Source organism: Glossina fuscipes, unplaced genomic scaffold (genome assembly GCF_014805625.2).
Source record: "Glossina fuscipes isolate IAEA_lab_2018 unplaced genomic scaffold, Yale_Gfus_2 128, whole genome shotgun sequence".
In the NCBI taxonomy this organism is placed as follows: Eukaryota; Metazoa; Arthropoda; class Insecta; order Diptera; family Glossinidae; genus Glossina; species Glossina fuscipes.
This window is the reverse complement of record NW_023998471.1, coordinates 532,699-547,591: the sequence shown is the minus strand read 5'-3', so window position 1 is coordinate 547,591 and position 14,893 is coordinate 532,699. Positions and strand designations below refer to the sequence as shown.

Sequence of the window (14,893 nt, the reverse complement as noted above, 5' to 3'; positions counted from 1 at the left end):
TTAATGCTTGCACAAGATTCGCCCCAAGAGCAGCACAAACTTTCTCATCTGTTTGATTAAACGAAAAGAATGTTTTTCTTACAAAAATTTGTATCTACGGCCTGTTGATTTTTCCGATGTTGCTTTCTTTGCCTATTAAAAAATTTTAACAAAATTCTTACAATCTGTTTTTTACAAATAATTTCTCCAACAATCTACTCACGAATTCGTTTCGCTCCCTTCAGCAATTACGTCGAGATAAGGAAAAGAACATAAACTTAAACTGAACTTTATTGAAGTATAAAAGTACGAGGAAAAAGAAAAAGATAGAGAAAACAAAAAAAAAAAAAAAGCATGACAGAGCAGAGTAACCTCTTCTTTGCCTATTACATATTACAGCGGCAGCAATAGTAGTGCGCAGTAGTCTAGTTACTGCAAAGCTACCATAGAAGTTCATCTTTTGTTTGCCATCAACTCTGACTAGAGAAGTTTATTTATTTAAATTATACTCTCAGTGATAAGAGGCAGGGATAAGTGAAATATCTTGATTGTTAGTTAACTTTTATAAGATTTAAAAAGCATTTACAACGAGACTTTTTCCTGTTTAAGAACAACTCGCTGATAAGCGGAAACCCGTACAAACATGTCAAACGCACAAACGCAGTTGTCGTCGTATTCATATGGGTGGAGCATTGGGCTAAATGCTATTTAAAGTGACGTACGTTTCAGGTGATGCAGTATACTGAGGGAACATATCCGACTTGTAGAGTGCGTATGTGGAAAAAACATTACTTTTATTCAAAGGTGTTCGAGCATAAAATGATTACATAGTTACGAAAGGGCTGCTGCTGCTATTGCTGCTGCTGCTGCTGCTGAAGGAAGTTGAAGATCACAGATATAAAAGTACTTTTTTCTTTTTATTTTTTGTTGCTTTGCCTTATCACGCGTATGACTGAATTCAAGAAGAATTGTAGTTGACTAAGAGTTAACAGGCAGGCCAATCAAGCAAGAGGAAAGAAATGCGAGAGACAAAGAAATTTCAATAAAAAAATTGAATAAAACGCGAAAGAGTTTTTGTTTTTAAATTAAATCTTGCTTTCCTTCTTTCTTTTTTTACATATGCATATGTGTGCATATGGCTGCGTACTTGCATGCAGATATGTCTATGTGTATTTATGCATTTGCATATATTTATGTACGAATCTTTAAAATGCAATAAATGTAAATCATTGACAGTTGTGTTTAATTTATGTTTATGTCAATTTCAATTAAATTCTATTCATTTCCTTTAATACTTTATCGTCGTCGACGTGGTTCGCCCAGCGTTCTCAATCGTTCCCCAAGCATCATCGTTCGTTCGCCTTCCCCGCGCAACGGATGTATTAATAAATCACAATTAAATTGAAAAACAAAGCCTTTAAAGTGTTAATTACATTAAATTTATGTTTGTATGTACGATAGCAAACTCTGTGTAATTGAATAAATACGCATACGTGCAAAGTGTGTGTGCAAATGAAATATTTCCTATATTAACCACAAAAATACTCTTTCTATTATACGAAATATATAACAAATAATCGTAAAGAGAATACACTTTGGCTTTTATGATTTATAAATAATAAAAGCCTTACTATATATATATATATAACATGTATAAGTAGTACATTCACATATTGAATTAATTAAATTATTTAGATTTTAAGTATTTTCGGAAATAATAGAACAAACAAACAAATCTAAATGTTAATAGAGTTTAAATGTGTGTTTACACATTCGCACATGACAACCGTTGCTGTTTATTTATTGATGATTTTTCATTTAATTTAATTCAACTCTAAATTTAAATCAATGTTAACTTTAACCCTAATTTTGCCCTTTTGCCTCTTTTTCATTTTTTATTTTCAGCTTGGACAAAACACTTTTAATTTCCCGATTAACCAAACAATCAAATTTCATGAATGTGGTAAGTTCTCATACAAATATATATATATACATGTATTACATATAAAAAAACACAAACACAAGCATGCAGATCACAGTTTATTAAATTCAGATTAATTGTATCTTAAATATTTTTGCATTCATTAAGGAAAACATACTAAGCTCAGCGATAGCCAAGAAACGCTTAGTAAAGATTCCTCATATCATTCATATAATATAAAATTTGATTTTTGTCTGTCCATCTGTCTGTCAATAGACATGAAATTATGTTGTAAGAACTCTCACCAGGGAGAGAGAGAGAGAGAGAGAGAGAGAGCGAGTAAAACCCGAAGTTTATTTACTTAAAGTAAATCGATTTTCGCATTCACACCTTTCCATATGTAATTAGTAGCCCTTTCTACGCCTTGGCCTTATTCACCATCTATTTAAAAGCTGCACGACGAACGATGGACGGCTGGGAGTGTCCAAAACGGAATTTGCTAACTCCTCGTACGACTTCTGGGTATTATTTAAAGTGGTGCACATTAGGCACATCGTGAAGGAAACGATATCTTATAATACAGTGCAGTTGTGCGAAAATTTCGACAGATTTCACGCTAACATGTTACGATTCATTTCAGACCATAACGTCATATGTTGCCTCAAAGGCCGGAAACTTTTTTAATTAGATACTATTGGGAGTGTTAATATAGCTCTGCCCGTTTCCTAAGGTATCCTGCAGATTAATAAATAAGACCGTGACTTCTTCTTTGCAAAAAGCTATCTTTAAACTATTGCTTAAGTAATTATATTAAAGCGTATAGCTCCTTGGAGCTTCGAATAGGTGTAGCTCTGCGCAAAGGAAACTTTACTTTTCCTAGACGGCAATTGCTTCTGAAATCCTTGCGACTGAAGAACGATGATTGCGTTATGATATTCAAAACCCAAGTATCATTGTAAAGCGAAGTAGACGAACCATTAAGGTCGATGACAAAACTGAAAACTTATGATACTCGTATTTGCGGTAATCACCTGGACATGATGTGCTACGGTTTGTTCCAATCAAAAGGAGCCACCACCAACGAGCACTGCCAACAATAAATGTAGTAGACGGAACGGAAAACGGGTGCAAAATGCCAAAACCCATGATATCTTTTGTTTGCAGCGTTGAAAAATTCGTTCAGCACTAAAACTCATTCAAGAAATTTTTGCAGTTGTAATCTGCAATGTCCCACCCTCCCCGCTATTAACAGTAAACATTCTGCCTTCCGATTAATACGGAGTTCAATCGATGGAGTATTTTTTGTCCGAACGTTGCCATGCCCAAATGTTGGATATGCCTCGAAAGACCAGCTTCCCTCTTTCCAGCTAATTCATATTTTGGATAGAAGATGAGAGAAGTAATGGCTATTGTTAGACGAAACATTGAACACAGCAAAGCCTACAACTTCACTAAAACAATTTTACCGCATCCGCTATTTTCTTCAGACCCCATTGTCACTTATTCCGATCGATGCGGTCATATTTGGCAGATCAGGGATTTGCAGAAGTTGAAGATGTGCAGCTAGTTGCTACCGCGAAAGCGCCCTTAACATACCCGATAAAGGGGAAAATGCTATAGACAATGATGATGCATTGATGATTTCGCTTACTAAGCTTTGTAATAATTATGTATGAAATCGAGTTGAATTTTATTAAGGATTTTATATTTTTGATAAAACATATTATTGAAGAAGAAGACCTAAAATTTACAAGCAATAGGAGGTAAGTAAGGCGAAGAAAAGATTCGCAAACGCAAAAAAATTCGAATCGCACGCAACAAGATTTCTTAGGGTATGAATAGGTTCGATCTAAACTGTATGCAATAAATTTCCTCGATTAATTTATATATTTAAAGTGTTATTTGCAAAAATCTCCGCTTATGCACACGTGCATAATGAATGAAATATTTTCAATCGTAATTTGTTTTAATTCTTCCTTTGAGCATATATATGTATGTATGTATGTATATATGGATAAGTGATTAAATATTTCATATAATATAAATATAGATATATATATATATATATGCGCATTAATAAAATAATTGTTCCGAATTCTCATTGTTTCGCAATTTTAATTTTAATTTCAATGCATATACAACGTCGCAATGTGAAATGAATTGTTCTCATAGTTTCCGTTCATTTATTTATTGATTATTTATTTGTTTGTACGGAAGAATGTCAAACTTTTCTGCTTTTTTTATGTTGTATTTCTGTTTTTATACTCATCACGTTTATGAATTGTCGTCAAGCACACGCATATAATATATCACTCAAATGGAATCTCATATTGGGAGTGAAGCTTTTATGAACATTCTCGAGTGTTTCCATTAATCGGTCAAATTTTGCTCTTTTCATTTGAAAGCGACATATCTAATATGCAGGCCGTTTTTGAAAATTTTTCAACATTTTTTACCAATTCCATTGCAAGTTAAACACTGTAGCGGAAACAACAACTCATTGCCACGTAGACCACGAAACTTTTATTCAAAATTTATTTTGATAGGAGGGAAAAATTTTATTTATAAATTCCAATTGTTTTTCATTGGAATTCTCTACGAAATTTGTCGTGTCGTCGTGGAAACAAAAAGCCAAAACCGTCCGTCCGACAGAGGAAAACATTGAAATATTTTTCTTCAATTACATTTTCATGGTATTTGCTTTATCAACTTATTTAAACAATAACACAGAAAATATATTTTCTTAGAATTTAATAAATATCTGTCCCGTAAGTTAATTTATACGAATACTGTCAGATAAAGTTAGTGAAGCTCAGATGCTGCTTGTGGAGAGTATGTTAAGTTTTTCGTAGCAGTTCTCAAGCCCAGAAGTATGCATGATAAAATCCGTTCATTTCTAGTCAACGAATCGCTTTAGTTAGCTAGCCGTAGTTAGTTTTCAAAAACCAGTTAACTCGATTATGGATTAAAAAGTTCATCTATTTTTAAGAAAGAAAGTAAAATATTTAATACCTGACCCTGGTTTCTTAATTCAAGTAATTTCAGCTTGTTATCTTAACAAGCGAGTGGAGATTTTGCTCTTCGGGTACGTTTGTCCTTGGGTGTATTACGATGCGTGCGACAAATTAATTGTCATGCATGCGTACAAATTTCGAAAGCCAGTTAGATTGTGAAGTTTTTTTCCCATCAACGAACAACGAACTTTAGACTTGACGGCATCTTTGCCGTCCTTCTGTGCAATCACGATTGTCATTGTTTGTTTTAAAATCGCAATTTTAATTTGAAGTGCTTTCTTTCCACTTCATAGCCATTCGTTCTAATTGTTGCGACTGCATAAGACTCGTTTCGACTGGCGGCCGCTAGAGCAATTTTAATCAGACGAGATCACGTACATTTTGCATTTTAGGCGCATTATTACCTCCCTAGCCGAGAAAGTATTTAATTTCAATTAAGCATTTGCGAACGTTCGCGGTACACATAACAGATTCCCTAGGTTTGAAGAGCGGAATAGGTTTAACCGTGTCATCTTCATAATTAAAATTGCCGTCGCAAAATGTTATCTAGATTATTAGTAATTATCTGAGCTTCTTCACTTTTCCGCTACACGCTAAATCGGTTCATTGACTATATATTTGGAGACATTTTAATAAACATTATACATATTCATCTTCCAACTTTGTTATTTTGAATAATTTTTCCGTTGCACTTTTATGTAGAATTTTTTATGAAATGTTTTTCATTCGTACACTCGCGTGATGTACGGACTCTCAAGACAGTTAGCTAAGACTGGTAATTGAAATTTGACATGTGAGATTGAAGGTTGAAGTAATCGAAAAGTTCAGGGTTGACAGAAATGACAAAAAAATAGTAGGCAATTATTGCCAATGATGGGCAAGCGAAAATGGCGAGCAAACGATGGGCAATAATGGGCAAAATATGGGAAAATTATGGAGAAAGGTAGACAAATGACGGGCAAATGGTGGCCAAGGAAGAGAAAATAAATTTTGCTTACGGCAGGCGAATAATGGGCTGTGACAAAAAATTAATGGGCAAAAGTTTCGAAAATGGTGAGTAATAATGAGAAATAGCGGACATTGATGAGCACTTATGGGCAAATGAGGACTAATTGATGGATAAATGGCAAAATTGAGTAATGTACAGTCCCGTCACAAGAGATGAGAATGCCTATAAATGCATTCTTAGAGTGTAAGGGTAATGTCTGTCCGTCCATCTCTCCTCCTCACATTAAAGCTGAGAATCTTAAATACACGTAATTATCAAGTTGGGCGTCTATTCGAGTTATGGTTACATTTATCGTGAACGTTTACGGACAGCCATCAAAAAATGCTTAGGTAAATCCTTTGAGATCAAATAAGTAGCATATTTATATATATACGCGCTTATGGCTGATGATGGGTATTCGCCTTAGTCGCCTTAGTGCTTGTTTTAAATTAATGTAAAAGCACAGTTAAATCCAATATTTAATCTTAAAAGCAAACAAGCAATAATAGCCATTACTTATGAAGTCGTATACGTACGCACATACATACAATTGTTTTCATTCTCTTTAATTAAAGATGAGACCACGTATTTGGCATTAAGTCTTCGTTAGTAACAACTCAGTTGCTGACATCTATACAGATATGTATCTGTGTGTGCAACTTGTGGATATGACTAAAGAATTTTCTATGCTGGCTTTTACTTTTTCATGGACAAGTGCAAGTGTTTATCAAGAAAATAATGCTTTTGTTGTTATTAGTTGCGCACATATTTGTGCCTACATCATTGTGTTGTCATCTTTTCCTTTTCTGGCATTTTTAGAGAATTCCAGTTTTTAGAGATGTTATCCTATATATACATATATTAGTATTTATTTTTATTGCTGCTGAAGTGCTGTAGTGAAATAGTAAAAATTCTCTTAAAAACATACACACACGCACAAGCATGAAATAAACTTTGAAAGCCGGCAGGAAGATACACAAATACACAGCAGCAGTTATACATCCGTTGCCAAACATTTTCAAACAAATATAAGCAAAGCAAACAACAAAAACAACAACGAAAAAAGAAGCAAAAACGAGAAGAGACAAGATGCGAAGAGTCAGTCAGTGCATAGAAGTGTAATACCGAACGTGTGGCAGCTTAAGTAAACGCCAGTTAACACAATGTGTTTTGAGTTTGAGTTTTCTCATTAAAAACTTTTGCTACATTGTTGTGTTAGTTTTTGTTTACATTTCGCATACCAACCAGCTAAATATTCTATGTTTCGGCTTTCATTGATCGTGTTGGATAATTTGAAGTTTGTTTTCGAGATATTAATACAATGCGAACTTGATGTGCTTGGAAATTTGTCCAAAGTGATTTTTGTTTTTTTAATTTTTCTGCCTTTCTCTTATTTTTTTGCAAAAATATTTCGCTTGTATTTGTAGACGTACATCTGTTTTCCATATAAAGCTAAACAAGTAAGCAAAATCTTTTATACCCATCACCGTTTGATACTGACCAATAATATGTAGAGTTTATACGGTCTGTGCAGCTTCTTTCTGGGTACGTCAAACTTTTTGATAAAAGAATAAAATATCAACATTCGATAATATTAAGTAGGCGTGGCCGATTTTTTTTTATATATGTGCAAGAATATAAATACATATTTTTACCGTTGTACCTGTTGTGGTTTATAAGTAATGAGCAAAAAAACAAATGTGTTTTTATTTTTGAAAACCGAGGGGGTCGTAATGTTGCCTTGCCCATGTCCGTTAACCGACGTGGTCAATATCACTCCCAACTTGTGTGCTAGAACTTCAACTATCTTCGTGTACTTTGCGGCTAAAAGAATGTTTACCACAGAATTTACGCGGACAGACAGACAGACATGCCCAAATCGGCTTATACTTTATGCTTATAGTTCGAGGCTTGCTTCTTCGTGTTGCAAATGTTTTGACAAGATAAGTATACCCCTACATAATCATCCTTCGATGGTGGATATAATAAAAGCAAAGTATCGCACAGGAATTCTATCGAAATTAAGTAAATGACAAGTTGAATTTTGTTCCAACGACACGTAAAAGTTGTTATTTTTTTTATTCTTTTCTCTCATCGCTTCATCCACAAGACGAGACCACAAGTGTAACCGAACATTGGAACGTCACAACTACTGTGTAATCCTTTATACAGTTACATACAAAACCAGCTGGTCAGTGTTAATCCTTTTACAGTTTATTGTTTATACTTTTCCAATTTTTTTTTTTTTTTTTTGTTTTTTCTTCACTTCAATTATAAGGGTATAAACAACAAATATGAAACAAAGTTATGTCATTCAAATGAGACAACTTTTTCAACAACAATCCTTACAGTTAAGCCAGAAACGAAAAAACAAAAAAAAAGAAAAGACCTGAAAAATATTCGAACCAACAGTAAAAAACCAAACTGAACAGGAGATGCGTCGAAATGTGCTTTCCTTTTTTTTATAACCGCAGGACAACCCTTCACTAAGCTTGATGCTCTCTGAATTTTTGGGTTTTAACTTTATTTTGGGTTAAAGTGTTAACTCCCATAATCAAATTATTCAAACCATCATCACTTCGGTAGCTAAGCTTGATAAAGGGTCGAACATAAAGCTTAATATATCTTTGGGTGATCGCAGAACGAACGAGTTTAGAGGAAAGAATTTTTTTCTTAAGAGAAAATCACCACAAAGTCTAGCCATAGAGTTCTAAGCTGAGCTGAAGCTTCCAAAGCTTCCTTTCCTTGGTAGTGGAAGCATGGTTAACCAAGTAAGCAAAATTATATTCTGTCGTAAGCGACTCTTGGGCGGGCGCAGTCAGTTTTTTCTATTTTAAGAACAAAAGTGGAAGAAACTTATATGATATGTGTATATGGGCAACAAGCAAAAACACGGAAAGCAAAGGTGTTTACAGTCTTTGCTACATAGATGTGTTTCTTGAAAAATATAGGTCACTTCTAAATTCTTTTGCAAATTTGTAGGCGATATCTTCATTTTCGCTAACGGAAGAATGTTTACCCCATGCACCACACAGTTGCGCAGACGGACAGATGAATGGACCGAAGTCGCTTTGTACTTTACACAAAAGTTTTGAAAAAAAAAAAATGAGTTTACGACACACTATAAAATTAAGTAGGCGTAGGCGATTTTTTACATTTTTGTACTGGTGCTACTGCGTTGTATGTAGAATATACAGGGAGATTTTTGTGATATGAGTAATGAGAGTACACTTTTTTTTTCCTTTGTGAAAAACGGAGGCCTCCACTGGTTACATTGTACTACAGGTTTATCCTTCGGACAATTTTAGCCCATTTTTAATGCCATCCTGCATGCAAGAACTTTCGATGTTTTTGCCAAATCTGAAATCGATAGTTTCATCTTTGCGGCCAAGAGAATGTTTACAACAGACATTACGCAAACGAACAGATGGATGTCCTTAAAACGATTGAGAATTTGATGTTGATCAAGAAAATATATACGTAGTGGGGTCTCTGAAGCTTCCTTTTAGGCTTTGCAATCGTTTTGACAAAATGAATATCCTTCGGTGACGGGTATAAAATTGAATGAGCAGCTAGTCTCCGCTGATAGGTACGGTACATTTTGCATACCGTAGATTAGATAAAGGTGATCGCTTATAACTTTGTTTAAGCCGTTGCTCCTTTCCGATAATGTGGAAAAAACTGAGGAGAATTCAACCACCTTTGTCGGTTTAACTTTTAAGTTAACTCTACAACTCGCCGCCTCTACAACTTTTACGTCATTAAAAAGTCCAAAATATCTCTCTTTTTATTTTTATTCGGCCATAAATATTTCAAAAAACCCGCATATATATTCGTCTGATTTTTGAACCTAATCTGATAAGAGTGATGCGAAAGATTCTTAGATCAGATAAAATGATGACGTCGTCACCCTGGTTTCAATAGCCAAGTATGTGAACAGGAATAAGTAGTAGGCAGTACGCTGTTGCCTTGCGAAACTAACGCTAGTCGGCTAAGGATCGTCGTGCTCTAGGATTATGCTATAGTATTAAAGAATTTCTAGCGTTTTTCTTCAATAATCAGCTCAGTGGAACCTCAAAACGAGAAGACGGTTCTTTCGTCGACGTTGGTGATACTTCCCTCGATCGTAACCATGGTTTTTTGGTCTTCAATAAAAAGCCTCCGCGTTTAAGTCGGAAAATTAATGTCTCCCACGTCTGATACTTTTTTAATTTAGAAAACTCGAAAAACTAAAATCCTTCAGCATATTATCTTACGCCCTGTCGTAAAGGTAAAAAGTTTTTTTTTTTCATATACGAAAGTTATAGTTTGGCAAACGCACACTACTACTGTACTAGTATTACTCAATGCCACCGTTGCACTTCAAGGCACTTTAGTACAATTTATCCATCCAAGGCAGGCGTAAAGCCTACGGGTGTAATCCGAAATTCAACAAACAGAAGCGACATAATTATCCAATACGATATAGTACTTGTTGTGCCCTCTTTGGAAATAGGACAAAGCCAAACAGGCAATAACAGTTATCGAGGCATGTCATCAGTGGAAACGTTTATTGTCGAATTGACATGAACAGCGATTGTGAGAATGACAACTGTCGTTGCTACCACAACATGCATACTGATGCAAGCACTCACGTCGTTTCAAAGACTTAAAAGACTACCTTACATTTCTGTACAAGATGGGCAATAGACGCAACATCGGCTGTCATGACTACAATTAGAGAAATGACTGGGGCGTTTTTTGTCAAGAACAGATTAAATAGAATATAGTCGAACCCACTAAATCAATTGGATTTTGAAAGACCATAAAATGTGCAAAGGAAAACAATAGTGTTTTTTCCAAAGATTAGCAACTCCGTGGTGCAGTTTTTCCCCCTTCTCTCCGGCAATAATTCTTAATAACTAAAAGAGATATTCAAATATATAATTAAACTCCAAGCGAAAGACTTTGGAAGTATTTTAAGCCTTCTGCGCAAAAATGCCACTATTATAATGTAATGTGTATCTATGCTGAGCTACTTGTAGATAACTTTACGGAAAAGTGTATTTAATTACAATTTTATATATGTGTGAGTGCTAGTTAACATTTTCTGCGTATTGGTTGCCGCAAAACAAAGTTTTATATAAATTACACAAATTAAAATAATGAATGTGTATGTTTTTGCATATGTATGTTTTCTGCAATAGTCTACTGTAAATGTACCTGAAAGAGAAAAGAGCGAAAGAAGCTTTACACCGAATCATCTGATACCTAACTTATTGATTTCCCACTTATTTTTCGCACCTTTCTTAACGAATTTCGTAGGTATTTCTTCAGGCAATCGCATCAATTTTTTTCTGTTTCATTAACGTCCAGTTTCAGAAACCCTTTAGATGGATATAAGGGCGGTTCGATTTTTTCTTACTTTCCGAAATATTCTTTACGATAATCTTCACGCAGGCATATGAATAGGAATGTGTTTTTCCAATATAACGAAGAGACGGGCGTATAGATTTTTTCCTGCTTTATCCACGTACACTTTAAGGAGATTTTGAGACAAGCGTACGGATATTGGCTTTATCAACGTACACATTAAGAAGATCTTCAGACAACCGTGCAGGTAGCTAGATTTTCTTCTGCTTTATCAACGTACACTATAAGAATATCTTGAAATAGTGTACGGATGGGTAGATCATTTCTTACTTTCCCAAAATATTTTTTAAAAATGTCCCCAAAACATAGGGGAACGTAGATTGTTTCTAACTGTTTTCGCTTCTAGATAGACATAGCTTTGAGTAAACGAATTCTTTCGTGGGATGGACGGATAGATTTTTCCCTTTTTTATTAACAAATATTTTAAGAAGGTCACTGCACACATTCTTTACAGGTTCTTTTTGCAGACATGCCTGACAGACTGATAGATTTTCTTTGCCTTCTGAATATATTCCAAAAAGAGTTCTTTAGGCACACAGATGGATGGATGGATACATTATTTTTTATTTTTCTTCTAACCTATTTTCTAAGCGGATCTTCAGAGAGACTAGCTACATTTTTCCCGTTTCCAATGTCTACAACCATTTGACAAGCTGAGCATGTTCCTTAATGGGAATATGAAAGAACAAAAGCAATGAGACGTGCCAAAAAACCCATCTTTCGTATTAGTTTTTTCAAAGGATTTCCATGAACGAACGAACAAATTGAATTTTTCCCCCCTTTTTTTTGAGACAGAAAATCCAAAAGCAACAGACAAATGCATATAACTAAATTTTTATGTATAGATAAGCGGCAAGGGCTTATGCGTGTGTGTGTATACATATTTGAAAAAGTATATTCAAGTGAAGCTATGGAAAACGTAAGAATTAAGAAAACCGAATCTGACATCTACCCTACACTTATAGGCTGAAGTAATTTTTATATCAAAAACATTCAATTCGCTTGACTAACTTAAATATTTGTACTTCTTCTTCTCCTCCTTACAATTAAGATTCGGTTCGATTGTAAAGTAATTTTAGCCGCTTTTAGAGATGATCTGAAATATGAGATTCGCTTTCTTTTGGTTATTACGTTAGCGTTTATTGAAATATAGCCCTACTCCAAACTCCAGGACATGTGAACATCATAAATGTGCATATAATGTATGTATATATATGTAAACATTTGCTTATTCATATTCAGTGTTTGTAATTTATTAGAAACAAAGTTAAAAAGTTTTTTATCGCCCGGATATGTGGTTGTAATTTGTTCTGCTTCTCTGTGTGTGTACAACACGGCAAAAACAGCAAACTCTTTCACGACATAAAAAATAAAAAAATAGAAAATAAAAAAAAGGAAAAACTTTATGTTCAAAGTGTTAACGAGTTTCCAAATAAAATAATGTCCTCGGCGATGGCAGACAAACAGAGCTAACGCTTCTTTAATGCTCAAACCCGGCAACTTTGTACAAAGTATGTGACAATGGAATGTGGTCGGTCGATTTACATACGTCTTCTTGTGTAGGACTGGAAACATTCGCTCAAGCTAACAAATCATGTACACTCACTCATGAATATAAAATTAATCAAAAAGCTTCTTTTTTTTCTTTTTTATTAAATTTTTCCCTTTCCTTTTTTTTTTTTTTTTGATTTTTTGCTTCCAGCAATTACTAACATGATCATGTGTATGCGCTTTTTATTCTAATGTATTCATGGTTTATTCTCCTTTAATTAAATTTAGTATAAAATACAAATTTGCCTTTCTTTTAGGCTTTCCTCCTCACCGCACTTTTGCTAACTAACTTCTTAAATTTGGTTTGCTTGGTTTGCTGCCAAGTACTTAAAAGAATTGAATAAGAAATGGAAAATATTTTTGCGTCAACCTTGTCAACCTCTTCAATAGCCTTTCAAAAGTATTATATGTGCAATACAATACAATACCGAAAACCTTGGATTATGAATTATATGAGATGGAGGTAATAATAAAATGGATAAATATTGATGTGCGAAGCTGTATGCACTATGATAGAGAGAGTAACAGTTTGTACGCATCATTTTTGTCATCTCTATACGAGTAATAAGAACGCATTAAATTAAAGAGAATGATTTATGATGGATCCTTATCTTATTGCGGTAAACAAAGCGAAATTCATCCATCCATCAGTCTATGATCTGTCCGTCAGTCTATATACATATTTTTTTTTTACTTACAGATTTCAATTTTCGAAATATTTTGTTAACATTTCTTACATTGATATATTTTGGCCCGAGAATGAAGGGAATTCGGGAGGCATTAAATCGGACCGTCTTTACAATCACTTACACAATGTAAGATAATTTTCCACTTTTTAAATAAATGTGAAAGAATTGGATAACATGGAGGCATCTCCTAATCCCACACCGAATTACTTTATTACTTTTTAACTCAATATACCGGAAATTGGTCCAGAACAGCGATTTGGCATGTCAATTTTAAATTTCAGACTACAAAAGTTATACTTTTCCGTCCCCACCCCCATACAAAGTCCACTTAAAAACTATGCCCTTTTTCGGAAACAAAATCTATTTTCTGGTATTCTATGACGAAAACAGGTGAATGAAGAGATTTTTGACAAAAAAATAATAAACTTTAGTAAATTCTTAGCAAATTGGTTTAAGTTTTGAGGTTTCGGTGAAAATTTAGTATTTAAGTGGAAAACTTTGTATATTATGAAAAAAAAAAGCATTTTATTAAGCGAAACAGTGTAGGGTATTTCATGATGGTCTTTATCCGACTATCACGATTTGACTTGTTTTTCATTGTTTTAATGATTAAGAATCAGAGCACATCCACAAAAGTTCAATGATATATACCCAGCCCTTGAGCTTTTTGATAATGAAGTATACAATTTCAACTCCTTTGGTGTTTCCTCGAATTGAAGAAGAGGGGAGCAATATGAGAATGGTTCGCTTCCATGTAACGTCGGGGATTAAGCCGTGCCTTTGACTTGGCCAAAGTTGCAATAGTATGCAAGGTTTATTTGAATTTAAACCGGGGCCGCTTTATTGTTGTCGATTTCGACTAAGCTCGATCGTAATTAAAATATGTTGTTCGGCAGCAAATGCTACGATGGAAAGATTTACAGTTCGATAGACTTATTATCGATAGCTGTAAACTGACCTCTCGTCATAGCGAATAGACAATCGACATGTATTCATAGCATAAATCGGTCCCAAGATTTTTCCAGAACAATACATTCCATGAGCTGGAAAGCTGCATTCTTCGCACCTGCATGCCACTCGAATGTAAAGAACATTTGTCACTGCATTGCAAGCTATAGTGTGTCAAGATTCTAATTCGACCATTTATATTCTGTCGGGTGTCCTTTGCACGTTTTGAAAATTTTCAAACTTATAACACATCAGAGCAGAAAATTGACATCTCTTATATACATATAAACTTAGATTAGTGTAGCAAACAAAAGAATTTACAGGACCCGTCCACAAATGCGATAAAATATTGGGGAAAACATTAAAAAATAAAAATTTTTGTTTATAAGAA

General features: G+C 34.3%; 2 protein-coding genes across 3 annotated transcripts in view; one reads left to right on the top strand and one right to left on the bottom strand.

Annotated features, from left to right (window-relative positions):
- Positions 1–14,893, top strand: part of LOC119640876 — a 209,898-nt gene that overhangs the window by 48,261 nt on the left and 146,744 nt on the right. For both annotated transcript variants that reach the window (XM_038039161.1, XM_038039159.1), the window contains one exon: positions 1,885–1,942. The gene's annotated coding sequence lies outside the window, so the exon portion shown is untranslated. The remainder of the gene's footprint in view (positions 1–1,884; positions 1,943–14,893) is intronic.
- The window catches only part of LOC119640877 (tyrosine kinase receptor Cad96Ca), a 130,396-nt gene that overhangs the window by 39,771 nt on the left and 75,732 nt on the right, over positions 1–14,893 (bottom strand). The gene's annotated exons all lie outside the window — the stretch shown is intronic.